This window comes from Aulonocara stuartgranti, assembly GCF_965226115.1.
Source record: "Aulonocara stuartgranti genome assembly, chromosome: 4".
Lineage (NCBI taxonomy): Eukaryota > Metazoa > Chordata > Actinopteri > Cichliformes > Cichlidae > Aulonocara > Aulonocara stuartgranti.
Genome location: NC_138942.1, coordinates 5,626,636 through 5,642,604, shown reverse-complemented (window position 1 = coordinate 5,642,604; position 15,969 = coordinate 5,626,636). Strand labels below are relative to the sequence as shown.

The 15,969-nt window shown below is 39.8% G+C and overlaps 1 protein-coding gene across 3 annotated transcripts in view; it reads left to right on the top strand.

Moving 5' to 3' along the window:
* The window catches only part of lrrc4ba (leucine rich repeat containing 4Ba), a 45,739-nt gene that overhangs the window by 11,432 nt on the left and 18,338 nt on the right, over positions 1-15,969 (top strand). The window contains exon 1 of one of the 3 annotated variants that reach the window (XM_082531925.1): positions 3,483-3,739. The exons of the other annotated variants lie outside the window; for them this stretch is intronic. The gene's annotated coding sequence lies outside the window, so the exon portion shown is untranslated. Of the gene's footprint in view, positions 1-3,482; positions 3,740-15,969 lie in introns of those variants that run through there. 3 annotated transcript variants of the gene reach the window in all.

Below are 15,969 nucleotides of genomic sequence, written 5' to 3'. Positions count from 1 at the left end.
TCACTGTGGTTTGTATCAAAGATGCCAACTTATCTGCAAACGCTTGCCAACTACTCACCAGGCAGTAGTGAAAGGGCAACGCAAACGGGAAAGTGAAAAATGTCAAAGTAAAACTTGTGACTTACTGCTGCAACCAGTACATTTTAAAAAGTCCCATTTTCGCTTTGAAGGCAAACCAGCTTTATTTCTGATTTGCATTCCACTTTCCACAGTTTCACCACCATTTAACTGGGGTAGTCTGCTAATTCTCCAGAGGACTGGTAATGAACTAATCATTTGATTCAGGTGTGTTGACCCAGGGTGAGATCTAAAACCTGCAGGACGCCAGCACTCGAGGCTTGGAGTTGCCCACCCCTGCACTAGACTTTAGGCCTGCATGACCGAATCTTTAGCAACTCATTTCACCTACCAGCAACTTCCAACAACCACTGAGTAACCAGTTTTCCCTGCAAACAGTGGTTGCCTCGGGGTTGTAAAGTAATCTCTACGCCTACTAGGACTGAGGCCTAGGATAACAATGCAATCATGTTATCACATAGTTCATGTCATACCATGATATTGCAGCCCAGCAGGAAACTAACAGAGTATGTCTGTAATTTCAGTTCCCCTGTTTTAGTCATCGAAGCAGGTTAAATCTTCCTAACAGTGACAGATACTGTCAATATTAAAAAACAGCCACCTTGGATATGGTTGAAAAACTCTAAACCAGTATGAAAATGATTATTAACAACATAAAGCACTGTGCTGAGCAGACATGGTACACACTCTAACTGAAAGTGTTTTCACTGATGTGTCCATTTTCCCCATGCAGTCCTCAATCATACGCAGGCTCTAAACTGGCTATTTGAGAACCACTGCTTTAACATGCCCAGGGGAAACTGTATTTGAAATGACCACAAAAAAAAAAAACAAAAAAACAAAACAAATTAATTAATTAACACCACTTTACCAGTATCACAGAAATAAGTTGCCTTCTGTGTAGTTTTAATAAGCAAAACAGTAGTGTGTGACCTTTTCTGTCATTGATGGGAATGGCAGCTGAGAACCATTTCCAAATTATCCCATCTATCGGAATTGAACGCCTCCAAGCTTATTACCCGCTATTATCAATTCTGGCATGTTTTTGTCGTTATACAACAATGACGTCAAACTAATAGTCGAGCTTTTACACACCTGAGTCATATACAGGCCTGGTTTTTTTTCCTACACTGTGTTCAGACTCTAAATAATAAGCAGCTGCACTGATACTGGAAATGTGTGAAGGCAATATATTTTTTTAAAAGAAAATGATCAAGGATCAAACCTATCAGCAGAACTGTTATAGCTAATATCCCCAAAGATCTATATATATTTTAATCTACACATTCTGTTCAACAGAAGACTTTAACATATATAATGCCCGCAAGCATGTCCAGCTCCATTGTTTTTAAAGACTTCACTACTGTACTAAGAGTACTTTTGCATGATTCACAGTTCAGAATGATCATTATTTATCCTACATCCTCTCCCTTTAATTTGTCCTTCTTCTGATTGGCTGTGCCTCATAAACATCAGGTGGATGGGGGTTGTGTGCTCACAACCAGATGTGTGCCTGATGTGACTATTTTAGGGACCTTTGGCTCAATGAAATTAAAAACATCAACTAGCAGAAAAAAATGGTTTCAAACGAAATGTTTGGAGCAGTCTGAAATTTCAGCACCAACTGTTACTTATACATACGCTCACCTCATTATTTGCAAAGTTGACCATGTTCATATGCAGAAAAAGGTCGACTTTTAGGGATAAAGGCGTGTTAACAGTTAAATATTAAGAGCAACAAATCTGTAAAACTGCCAAACAAAAAATATCCCAAATATTAGAGTTTTATAGGAGTACTTATACTTGCCAAGCCTCATGCTGAAAGACATTATGCACATTAGTTTGACGCGACTTCAGTGTGATGTGAAAAATATATAAATTATATAATTTTCATGAGCAGTAATGCAGTACTAAATGTAGACTCCTATGAAACATAGATAAACTTGATGCCTTCAGGTTCTTGTTAAAACCTCAAAAAATGTCAGATATTACAATTTATTGCCAAACTGCAGCGTCTGTATTTAGTCCAAACTAAGAATCATAATGATAAAAGCATAATGTGACTGTGACAGCCAACTGCTGCACGTCACTATTATCACAAGTGATTGCAGAACACCCACTTTAATGCAATAAATTGAGAAGTGTCAATGAAGAAAAACAAATAGTCATCTCCATTTGTATCCAGATAAAAATATTTTTGTTCCCTAACAGATGCATCCTGTTACATAAACCAGCAAAGCAAATAGAGGGCTACGAAAAATCAGTGGATTATTTTAGAAAATGACAATAATACAGAGCAAGAATTACACATGGTAATCTAAGTTATGACAGGCAGATTACACCCCTGTAATAACTGTAACAAACCAGCATCAATTCATCTTTAGCTGAACATGTAATTATGGAGGAGTGAAAGATAACTGCGCTAGCAACTCCGTGTGTAAGAGGATAGTGTTGTCACGATACTAGAATTTCAAACCCAATTTCAAAACCATTTTCAGTACCAAAAACAACAAAATTTAAAATATGAAAAAGAGGCAAAATTTCAAACACTCAAACTGACATCAGATGATTTTCTTTGCTGCTCACATGGAGTTGTCAAGGTAGGCTGCCACTGTTTCTTTCTAGTTGTTGGTTGACAGCATCTATCTGGGACTTTAAGAGGAAAGTTACACCTTTTAGACTCAAGTAATTATGTTATCCTGTTAAATTAACATAATCTATGGGCTGGACTGATAATGTTTGCTTCCTGGCTCCCACATTAACATTATGGTTTTGTTATTAGCTGTAGCTGCTAACTGCTGCCTTAATGATAACGAATTATAACAGATGGCTAATGTTGCTCCTGCCAGCTTAACACTTATGAGTTTAACATTGTTGAAACTGGAGCTATGCTGACCTCTCACATTGTCTCAAAACGTGTCGGTCAGTGTGGTGACTGCTGCTCATGTGTTCAGCTGCTAGTGAGGGGAGGGGCTGTGTGCCTGCCTGTTGGTATTGATACTGTTGCAAATGAGCATCGAATCCAATAGTAATTTGTATCAATTGCATCGATTTATTTGACAATCCTATATTCAGTTGTCCATAAAGTGTATTTCCTTACATTTCAATGGTACCTCCACCTAAAATGGGATACAAACACATTTCTGTTAAAAAAAAAATCACTGAATTGTTTCCTGTTATCCATTTTAAACTCTTAACCTCCACCTGGTCACCAGTGACCCCAGAGTTTGTGATGGTGATACGGTTAGGTTTACATCTACCTAGAGCTGGACGATAGAACGATAACGATATGTATCGCGATATAACCTTTTCTCGATAGAAAAATTTAACTATCGCGATAGACCTCGCCGCTCTTGTCCTCTTAAAAAAAAATAAAAAAAAGAGCAGCCAATCCAAATTACGTAGCGCAGAGCCGAACCAATCACAGCCGCAGCGTCACGTCACGTGACTTGTTACGTACAGCACAAGTGCCAAGCCGCACACGTGTATTTGTTTGGGAAGCGGCCAGCCACCGTACCGCCCGGGTAATGGAGGAAATGAGTGTGCCGACTAGAAAAATCAACCGAGCGTGACCGAAGGTTACTGAAGAGAAAACAGATGATGGTTCCAATGCCGGAGAGATTGTCGAACGGAAGAGCCATAGAAGTTCCGTAGTGTGAAGGTATTTCGGCTATTTCAAGTCTGACAAAAAACAGAGTAGCGTGCACTGTAAATTGTGCCGAAAGCAAGTCTGGAAATACAATAAACTGGTGCATGCGCTACGTCCACACGTACCCGGGTATTTTTGAAAACGCAGATTTTTCTATGCGTTTGCACCTTTCGTCCACACGTAAACGGCGTTTTTGGTCACTGAAAACGAAGATTTTTGAAAACTCAGTTTTTGCATTTACGTGTGGACTAGAAAAACGGAGAAAACGCAGCGTCAAAGGTGTGCGCATTTTTTGACGTCACACTGTGCACCACGTTATTGTTTCGGTGAAATGAATTTCTACAATACTGTTACTGTTAATTCTACTCTCTGCAGTGTTTAAATGCTTACATATACACAGTTACTGTCCCTCCACACATACGACTCGGTTCTGCTTCTATGCCCCAGCTTTGTTTACTTTTTCCCACCGAGGCTTCTAGACTTGTGATTGGCCAACATTTCTGCATGGTTAGGAATCTAGCTCCACCTGCTGCTTTGGCATGTTCATAGCAGCGTTTTCCTTCATTTCTGCCTTTATGTGTGGACGGGATTATTTTTTAAAACGAAAACGGAAAATCTCCGTTTTCAAAAATACCCGTGTACGTGTGGACGTAGCCTCAGTCTCTGACTGGAAGCGCTAATTCGTCATTCGGCTTTTGTCAGACTAAAGTAACTGTTAAAACTGTTTGAAAAGCTAAGCTATACAACAAGGAGAGATTGAGAATTTCCTTTTAGTTCTCAGTTTACTTGATATTGACAAAAGTTAGTCAGTTTTGTCTGTTCTTCTGTAAAACAATTTATTTTTAGAATTAATATTTTGTTTCTAAGTGGAATTGACAATTTAGTCTGTTTTGTTTGTTCTATTTTGAAACTTAAACGCTTTAGCGGCTGCCTTTTGTGTAGTTTGCAATATTTGCCTTTATTTATCTGAAAAAGTCTCATGTTCCTTAAGTACATCTACCCTGTTGAACTTATTATGGGAAATAAATATATAAATAAAAACAAGCTGCTGATTATTTCACATTTTACTTGTGAGCAACGGCACATTTAAATCTTACAAATATAGTTATTTGGCTTATATCGTGATAGATATCGTTATCGCCTGAAATGAAAAAAACATATCGTGATATGAAAAAATCTTATATCGCCCAGCTCTACATCTACCCCTTTATTTCAGTTTTTAAAAATCTGTTTAGCATATTCAGTCTTGTAGATGTAAAAAAAAAAACCTGTAAAAAATCTGTGTTAGAAATCTGATTTAAAAGGTAGAATTGTATAGTTTCTGGATCTTTTTTTGTTTAGCATGTGGCTAAAATGCAACTCTAACCCTCCCTTTGTGTTTGTTTGAACCTAACTTTTAATTGTAAATGACATAGTACCTTTTACTTTTTGAGGATTACTTTTTTTCATTGACTTCAATCCAGGGCACGCAGATGCAATGATTAATGTTTGTTTCAGCAAAATGGCACATTATTGTTTTTTGGATTGAGCTGATGATGGCAGTAACTCATGCATAAATAAAAATACAAAAAACAATATTTATTATAAGTGCCAGTATTCTGTTTATTATATTTGTTAAGAGTGAGCAACGGATACAGTGTTCCAGATGTACTACAACTTTGTTTCTTTTAAAGAAACCAGTTCAACTTTGCTCATGCACATTGTACACTGACCAAAAAAGTATGATGATACACGCACTGAACACGGCATAGTCTGACCCCATCACAGAAATGTCACACACATAAACAGCCACATGGAGCCAGAGTTGACATGCTTTAGTGTGACCTCCTGCAAGAAATTCTACACTGAGCTAAAAAAACGACAAAAAAAGGAAAGCGAGGGCAGCGTGAAACCCAGAAGTCCTCCTCTCCAAAACAGCTGGGAGCAACTTACGCTCAGCTCAGAAACACTGGGAAAAGGTTTTAGTGTAACCCCCCCCCCCCCCCCCACCTACCCCTCCAAAGGAAAAAAAAAAGTGCAGTTTGCATTGCTCTGTAAATCGCTGAGAGACATTTTGATTAGCTGCTGGCTTTGGCTTCTCCCCTCAGCGCGCAGGAATTCAGTGTATCAACACACTTAACAACCTTAAATACGGATTAATTGTTCACAAAATCGGCGTCCCGACTAGGCAGCGCCACAGAACGGACAGTAATAAGTGGATTTCATTTGAAGTAGGGAGGTGGCGTAGTGAATGTGACGATGTTAACATTAAAAAGACTTTTATCCCAGCATGTAAAGACAAGTGGTATGAAGCCCCCAGTTAGAGATTTGAACATGTGGGGTAGGTAATGTAATGTCTGTTAATGGGAGTGCTTTAGCAGGGTGGTGAACACAGTGACTTTTAATCTGGAGCTCTATGCCCCCTCTGAAGGGGAGGAGGTCCCCGCTCTTGTAGGAGCAATTCTGAATAGATCAGGGCTCCTCTCTGCATTCAGCATCCTAATGAGAGTAACACCGTGTCTTTGGACATTTTGAGTAGGAGGGCGAGGTAGGAGACGGATGTGGTGCAGAGGGGGCTGCAGTATATCCTATTTGACAAGGATGAGTGGTGATTAAAATGTGGAACGCTGAATGCTCCAGTTTAAGAATAACCTAATCAGGCTTTTATGCTCTTTTCTAAAAATAAGCGCTTATTGTAATAATACTCCGATAACCAAACGGAATCATTTATTGCAGCAAACTACACCAAATTGCGAGAGCGTAACATCATCTCAGACTGCATGTCCTGTCATGAGATCACATTAAGGAGTTTATTGAATAGGGAGAAAATGGGTTTGGGGGGGTGGGGGGATTATTATTGTCTAATTAATAGTTTATCACACCACCATAAGCTCTATTGACCTTCTGTAGGTTACGCCAAAGAGCACAAAATTACAGTTTAGCTCAAGTGGAAACAAGACATTATAAGACATAAAAAGTGAATTCACTACCATTGATATTATAAAAATGTCATATTTATTACAACTCCTATTCTGATGCAGTCAGGCTCTGAAAAGCCTCTTCAGTGGCATCATTGTCACATCTTAAAAAAATACAGCCTACTTAGCTTTGAGAGTCTTATTCATTTGTGTGTGTGCGTCTTTAAAATTAGTCCTTAAATGTAACAACAGGCTGCCTGCAAGGCGTTTATCTTAGATATTGCTAAAGACAGTAACAGAGTGACTTGAAGCATGACAACTATAAAATATCACTCTACACACCTAAATTTAGACAATAAAAGGCAATCATATTAATTACAGATATGAGCTCTTTCCCTGCAAAGGTTAGGGGTTGTCGAAGAGCAAAGTAGGACTGTAGCTGTTTTATCTATTAATAAATTAAAGTATTACTTTTCAGAGATATATTTAAAACAGTGTACCCTGTTTTGTGTATTTATTGTAGTTTTTATATTTTGTGTGTTCTGTATTATATGAGAATGAAAACTGTATTTTTTTTTAACCCATTGCATGTTAAAAAGCTCAGCTAAGGACAAAGGTTAAATAAATGTAACTCAACTGGAACACAAATAACAGGAGTGAAAATGAAAACGGGTCAAAATTAATACTGCCTTGTGTATTTAGTTAAACCAGAAATCAGTTTTATTATTTGACGATGGAAATTGTTAGAGCCAATCCATAGAAGAATATTTTCGGTACTGTTTGGTTTATTGTGTTACATGTTTGATTTGTATAAGATGTTATGAGGAAAATATATACTGTGTGTTTAATTTGTGTTGGGTAAGATGAGCACTGTATGCCGTACGTGTGGTAGTGGAATAGAATGAGCCAGCACAGCATTGGAAATGTGCGCTGTTGCAGCAAACAGTTTTTTGACTATGACATTGTGATATGATAGCTTTGTTTGTATGTATGAGTCAGAAATAAACCTGGACAGCTCACATTAAGAAGGGGAAGAATTATTTTTTCAAAGCTTGGGACAGAAATTCGCCACTACAGAAATATTAATGAGCTTTTAATCTTTTTGTAATGTAATCTAATTTAATTTTTTTTTATATCTCAAATGATGTGTGAACAAAGTTTTTAAGTAAATATTGATTCTAGCTGAATAGAAACAGAGGCTTAGGCAGAAACTTGCAGAGAGAGGTAAAGTTTTCTCGACGGATGAATGGGATGTGGGTTTGGCTAAAGGAGTGCAACACCACATCCGTCTGGCTGACCATACCTGCTTTTGAGAGCGGTCCCATCGTGTCGCCCCAGCTGATTTAGATGACTTACACAACCACCTTCAAGGACTTCTGGCAGCAGGAATAATAAAAAAAATGAAGGAGTCCCTATGCTTCCCCCATTGTCCTGGCACGAAAGAAAACGGGGCGGTTGCACATGTGTGTGGACTATCGAGCCTTGAATCGCAGAACTATTCCTGTACTATTCAATACACAGTTCCTCGTACTGATGAGGTTTTGGACTGTTTATCTGGAAGCAGGTGGTTCTCAGTCTTGGATTTGCAAAGTGGATAGTACCAAATTTTCATGGCCGAAGAGGACAAGGAGAAAATTGCTTTCAAATGTCTTTGGGATTCTTTCAGTTTGAGAGGATTCCCCAGGGGATAACAGGAGCTCCTGCAACCTTTCAAAGGGTAATGGACAAAGCGGTGGGAGACATGCACATGATTAAGGTAATAGTGTACCTTGAAGATTTGACAGTGTTTGGAAGGACTTTGGAAGAACATGAGCAGAGACTAATCAGTGTTCTCGACAGACTTCTGGCATGAATACATTTGGACCAGGGACATGATTTCGAGAGTAAGCTGATTCAAGATCTTCTAAGAGTGTAAGGAATCTGAAATCCCGGACAACCCTTTATCATCCCCAAGGAGATCCACAGCCGGAGAGATTTAACCGGACGTTACTTTCCACTGTGGCAACCTTGGATCCCAAGAAGAAATACATGTGTAATCATTCCATCAGTCATGTAGCACACGTGTTCAATTGCACACAGAATGAAGCAACTGGGTACTCACCCTACTTGCGTATGTTTGGTAGAGAGGCCCTGTTGCCCATGGACATCTGTTTCACATTCAAGGATGAGACACAAAGATGCTTGACGGATCACAGATACATAATTAAACTGAATTGCAACAAGCTTACCGCCTAGCAGCACAGACTGCTGAAAAAACTGGAGGTGCTATACGTTGGGCTATGTCCTTTGTGAAAGCAGTCTTGGATTTCACCATGTAGTTTGAGTCATCATTGGAGATCTCCATGATGTGATGCAGATGGCAGAAAGCAGGTAAAACCACAAATCTGTAGTAGACAGTTCAAGAAAGTAATTATTAATCTACACAATAACTCAACCATATAGCTTTTTGAAGAAACAGTAACAATAAGTTAGAAATAGTTTTATTTACCTGCATTGCTCAAGAACAGTTGCCAGCTTTTGGAGTATTACCAGCTCTGATGGAGTTTGTGCTTTTGTTTGTCTAAAGCAGCAAAAACAGCCTCTTGATTCTTTAGTAGACGAGAAACCATATCCAGCGTTGAATTCTACTTTGTGGAAACATCCTGTATGATTGGTTCTTTCTCTTGCCCCAGTCTTGTTTGCTCCTGGTGTAGTTCCTCCATATTAGCAGGGCTGTCTGTAATGCATCTAATTTTGCTTGCTTCTATCTTTTACCACTGATAGTGGTCTACAGTCCAGAGCAATCCATTTTGCGAGAGAATTTGTAAGTTTGTCCAATGTTGACTTACTAATTTTGGTCCTGAAGCCAGTTATTTGGGCTGCCGAACTGGCACTGCTAGCGCTAACAGTTCCCACAGTTTCTGTGCTCGCTGCAACATGTTTTGCATTTAGATGGTGACGTAAGGTTGAAGTGCTTCGATGGTATGCCAACTCCTTTTTTGCACAGTTTGCACAAAATCACACTTTTATCAAGGCTTCTGTTGGGTAGTCTTTTGAAATTAAACTTGCCTCTGATCAGTCCTAGCAATACGCTTTGTTCTGATTCTTTGTAGCTCTGATGGGTGCATCGGTAAAATCGGTATACCAGGAAGTCGTGCATTGACAAAAGTTCCCCTTTGCTTGGAATGCAAAGTGTGATTAAATGTGTTATTTTTTAACGCACTATTTTTAATTGCAATTAACACATAAATTTGAGAGGTGTATTGGATTTGCTTAAATAACTGTGATATCATTTGTGTTAATAAGGGTGTGTTTTGTACATTATTTATCCTGCCCTTAGGTTCACTAAACTAAACTAAACTAAACTTTTTGTGCTAAAGAGTTGTCTAGGGTTGCTTCTTTTTTTTTAATAATAATAATGGATTGCATTTATATAGCGCTTTTCGAGAACCTCAAAGCACTGTACAACTCCACTATTCATTCACTCTCGCATTCACACACTGGTAGAGGCAAGCTACAGTTGTAGCCACAGCTGCCCTGGGGCAGACTGACAGAAGCGAGGCTGCCATATCACGCCATCGGCCCCTCACCAGTAGGCGGTAGGTGAAGTGTCTTGCCCAAGGACACAACGACCAAGGCTGTCCAAGCTGGGGCTCGAACCGGCAACCTTCCGATTACAAGACAAACTGCTAACTCGTGAGCCACGATTACTGTCAGTCCAACCTGCAGGCAAGGGATTTACTCTTAGTTTCCCTGATTCCTGTCCATACCAGAACCATTTGTGGTATCTGGGCTGTAACGAACCCCACCTAGGGGATCGAAACTGAGGTAAAGTGGGTTTAGACTCAGTATAATGGGTGGACAACAGTGCTAACCATGGGTGTCTCTGTGAATTCAGACAGAATTCACAGAGACATTTAAATGCCAAAAATTACTTTTTTCCCTGCACTTTGTTATTTTTACCAACTCATCCAAACCTGAGAAATCAGTGGAACTAAGCAAATTTCAAAAACAGCAAATATACCCCCTCCACACCCTTCGACTACAAATTTCCTAGACCTCTTAGTTTTTTGGTTTTTTTTATTAATCAAAATCTGACAGTCTAAGTGAAACTAAGCAGAGGACATACATATAGTCAGGTTATATTTTATAGTTTTGGATCTTTCTTTGATTTCTATCTGTTTCTCTTACACAGTTAGCTACCATGATTCTATTTGGTGATAATTAAAACATGAAATCCCAAATAAGATAAGCGACCCCTATATACTGCCCACTCCTCATTAAGGGGTTAATTAAACAGGAGTACATTATGATTAGCTAGCAAGCCGAGAAATGATTTGAATTTGACTGTAAAGCATAAAGAAGTCCTTTGACATTAATTCCGTTTACCTCATAAGGACTGATAAGATATCTCGGGATGACAATGAATGTACTTCCATGTTTGTCTTTGCAGATGCATATCTCAGCTTCAGCGTGCTTTGGGCTTGTTTCATCTGTGATAATAGGAATTTGCTCTCGAAACCAAATTCTCCACCTTCTCTCCCACTCACAGTCTCCCTTCTCTCCTATTACAACATACCAGCCATTTAATGATATCTGCTATCAAACACGTATTGACTCAATCTAATTCGAATATGTTGCTCCATAAGCCGAAATCATTACATGCAATATCAGGGAGTAAAAACTCAATACAGTATAGAATGGTGGTGTTTTTGCTTGAATGTAGCATAGTGCTGTAATACACCCCTGTCCTTAAGTCCCTGTTGAGGGGATGGGGGATTTATTGACTGGTTTAATTGATTCACCTGTACTAACATCTAACGTCTCTGAATATTTCAATAACCCGGGGGCCTCCTTCCCCTGGGAGCCAGACATGAATCAGGTATAACAGAGACAACACAAAGGGCGTTAGTATGCTATTAGTCACACTCCTTACAGTTTGTGTGTGTGTGTGTGTGGGCAAGTGACGTCAGGGCTTCATTCACCAGCAAGGCCAGTGCTCGTCCGGCTTTCTTTCACTGCCAGAGGGTGGGAGGGTAAACACAGTGGATGAGGCCGACAGAAGGAAGGAAGTGGGAGAGCATGGGGCTTCCTCTCTCCCATCCAGCACAATGTAACACAGCAGCATCACCCCCTCAGCGCCCCCACCATTTAAAAACTATTCACAAGTACCTTCTGTCATAGCCCCATATTCCCATACCCAACCCCCCTGCTCCATCATTAAAAAGAGAAAGCCCTGTGCGTGACTCGGCTACTTCTGCGGAATAAAACTCTCTCTCTCAGTCCCGCTCCCCCTTCTTTTTTTTGTTTTCCATTAAATCAGTGCTCCTGTGTCCTGATGCAGAATTCCCCCTTTCATTTTTTTAAAAGCCCCCTGGTCTTTCATCCCAAAGTCAATTTTGCCTGGCAGTTAGTCAAATGCTTTAAATGTGTATAAGTGCCTGTGAAGAGGGTAAGCTTTAAGTGTGATAGACTACCCTGGGACCAAAGCGGGGCTGGGAGTGAAGGAAAAATGAGGCTAGATGAACATGAACAGACTGGGCTAAAAATTAATGCTGGTTGGTAGCAGACTGTGGAAGGTCTGGATGGGATTATAATGGGCTGATTATGGTGAAACTGTCTCTGTGGCGGGATTACCATTTGACATTATGGCTGGCTGCTGAAACAAGTGAAATGTGTTTCCCCGCATTCAGATTTTTAATATTGTAACTCTTTTTTTGTTGTCGTTTTACTTTGGCGGTACGGTTTATATTTAGATTGACCTCTGTATACTCGGATGCTTTTCTGCACGAATTGCTTTCCTTGGTCGGGATAAACAAGACAATGCAGGCTGAGTGAGAAGTGCCTGCTAAGTGAAAATTTAGTGGTTGTTTTATGTTAACCAGCAGACACTGGGGGTAATCATATTAGCGCTGATTTATCACATCCTAAATTTGTCTGCTTCTTATGAGCTGTGCAGCACAGAGATCACACTTGCGATAGACCAGCACGGCCTCGACCCGCCTAGGCCTGAAGAAACGATCGTCTAGGAAAGTGAAGACCTCGCTCCAGCCTCCTACTTGATTGTATTGCAATCTGTCATATTCCCTTCTAATAAGACGCAGTGAGATGAGACTGATTTGGTTTGGCGCTGTGTGTTGCAGTTCACTGGAGGGGCCGGCCTCTTTTGGATATCTGAGTCACTTTAAGAAATTATGATTGAGCTGATCTGGTATTTAGACATTTGTCTCCTGGTCAAATCACATCTATATGATGAGAAAACTGCCACGTCTCTCTGGTAGACAGCTGGATGCTGCATGCACTCACTTGTGAAAGACTGGATTTTGACTACTTTACACGCTAATTCACACATTTTTAAATTCAAACAGCTTCAATAAGTGACTTTATATTAATTACAGACAGTAATTTGAAAGCAGTAACTGATTAATCTGCACAGTATGTATTATTTATTGAAAGACAGTTTCATTTAGCTGCTTTTGTTAGTCAGCAGAACCTGGCAGTTGCATTTTAAGACCTCCGAACCTTCCAAATAGTCATAGGCAGCTTGTATTAAATGTTTAGAAATAACAAGAAAGACACTGTGGCATAAGAAGCAGACAGCCCCACAGACTGGAAGGATTTACTGACTCTGCAGCAACAGCTATCTAAACTTTGATGACTACAGTATTGCAGTTTTCCAACATCAGAGTCGCCAACTCTGAACCAATCTGTCAAAAAAAAGAAAGCCAAGCTAATATCAACCCTCCATATAATACTAGTTGGTGAGGCAATTCATTTTAATTCAGTGCAATTGTATTTATGTAGCATCTCCAATAAGGAGCGAGAAAACACCTTCACACACGCCCCTTCTGGTTCTCTACGTATATATGACCCCGACCGGTTCTACTAGCTGTTCGTTCTCATTTTCGTGGCCTATCCGCCCTCCCCTTTTTCTATTCATTCACTTCTCTTTAGCAAATGGGGGCCTGCCTGGCCCGTGAGCCGCTGCTAGTCCCCTCTGAGGCCTTCCCCAAACCGCAGCCTCAATTCACATTCAAGCCATGCCATTATCTACTAGAAATGCTTTCAAACCTAAAACGAGGATGCAGTCCCAGCTAGTGAAATGTCAGTTTTATCCCTAAACAATATTAAACAAACACGAAAAGCAAACAAGATAAAAAAAACAACAACCATCAAACATCCCCGTATGAGGAAGCACTTGGGGACAGTGGGAAGAAAAACCTCCTTTTCAACAGGAAAAAACCTCCATTAAGTTTATAGTATAAGATGGTGCCTTCATTGTGAAGCCTGGCGTGTGGCATTTTGGGCGGTGCCAAGCTAGCGGCTAACCCTAATTAGCATATGTAGCTTGAAAGGTACCTCAGAAAGACACAGAAACCTTCTAATTAATGCAAATATGATATGATAGTATGGTTAGCACTGTTGCCTCACAGCATGAATGGCCTGAGACTTCACCATATGGCTGGGTCCTTTCTGTGAGGCGTTTGCATGTTCTCCCCGTGTTTGTGTGAGTTCTCTCCGGGTGCTCTGGCTTCCTCAGTCCAAAGACATGCAGTTAGTGGGATTAGGTTAATTTATGGTTCAAAATTGCGCCTAAATGTGAATGGAAGTGTGAACGGTTGTCTGTCTGTCTGTCTGTGTAGCCCTGTGATAGACTGGCGATCCATCCAGGGTGTACCCCGCCTCTCAGATAAGTGGAAGAGAATGGTTGAAAAAAATAAGACTTGAAAACATTCACACATTTTGGATAGACTGTTGCACAGCAAGCTGGATAATTTGTCAAATAGCAAAACAGCACTGACACCACGAATGCAGTGAGATAGTCGAGATTAGTGACAGAAATTAGCTAAGTTCAAGCCTAGCAGACAGATAGTAGCTGAAGCCCTTAATTAAACATACCTTAAAGCCTTAATACATTGAAAATTGATAATCCTACAGATAACAAGACATGGGAAATTGGAAATAGTGAACACAAATATTTTTTCATACTACGCTCGCAACATGTTTGTTTCTGCTGTAAACAAACATGCTGAGAACATTTTAACATGAGAGTCTGTGAGGACTGAGTCGCTTTTGGAGCCATTGTCAGCTTCTGCTTTGTCTTCATTTTTTAATCTCAAAGGTTGCAGCTTTGGAAACCTAGGAAACAAGCTGAAAAAATGCAATGTGTCGGAGTGCTATTTTGGAATAATAACTTCCACAACTTATTACACTTTAAAGAAAGGATGCGTGAGTTTAAAGAATATTTTAAACCAGATCTTAAGAACATCAAGTTCCAAGAAATATCTTAGTGATTCCCAAACTGTAATCCAGGCCACTGTACTGTTTAAGGTGTCAGCAGTGATGGCCTGCTTTATGATAAACCAATTTAATTATATTTGTTCCTAAATCTTAGCTCATTGTAATTTAAATATGTATTTATTACATTGCAAAAGTATTTAGTCTTGGGTGTTAAACAAAACACTGTTATCAGTCACATTCTCTTTGAAGCTGTATTGTCATGGGAGAAAAGAAGAAACCCAGTGAGTTGACCAGCATGTCTTAAAAACGGAGCTCAAAAGACTCTTCGAAAAGATGAGGGCGAGAGGGGATGATCCTCTGTTGCACAAAGACTTTGCTTTCCCCCCCAGAGACTTCGCCCCCTAGCGATGCCTCGGGGTGCCAAGACTTGTGTCCTTTTGTGAGGGGACATCCACTCTGCCCTGTTGGCAGAAACTAAAAGTTAGAGGAGAAAGAAGGAGTAAATGAGACAAGAGGTGCATTTGGATGTCTACTCTTGCCCTCATCACCCCAGATCACTAACTCAGAGCCAGTTGTTAGCAATTAGACTACAAGCATTTTTCCTGTTTGCAGACAGTCTTGTGTGCTGCAAAATCTACAAATTTTTACTGAAATCATTGTGTTCTGTTGTAGGTTACGAGGGTGATATTGATGTAATTCAGATAGAAGAAGCCAATTTTTCTTACAGTTGTGTTTTTCTCAGGGTGATAAAGCCTATGAACTGAGTTACAGGAGAGCCCTGGACACAAAATAACGACAAAAACGAAACTGCTTTCTGGGGAATCCGGTCAATGAATTCAGTTCAGATTAAAAGATTCAGGCAGTGTAGCTGATCAATATGTGCATTGATTAGAAAAGCTTTGTCATATTCATCATCTCAGACATCTTAGACGGCTAACTGAATTTTAATAAAAGGTAAATTGATTAGATTGATTCATTAAATTGACTGAATCGGCGGCAGCCATGAAGCATACCGTCCCTGAAATGATAACAGCATTGCAGGTTTAAGGTAAATAAATTTGCTCTCTGCAGCTTGGAATAAAATCAGATTCAGGTTATTATTTAAAATTACTTCCTTGCCTCAGA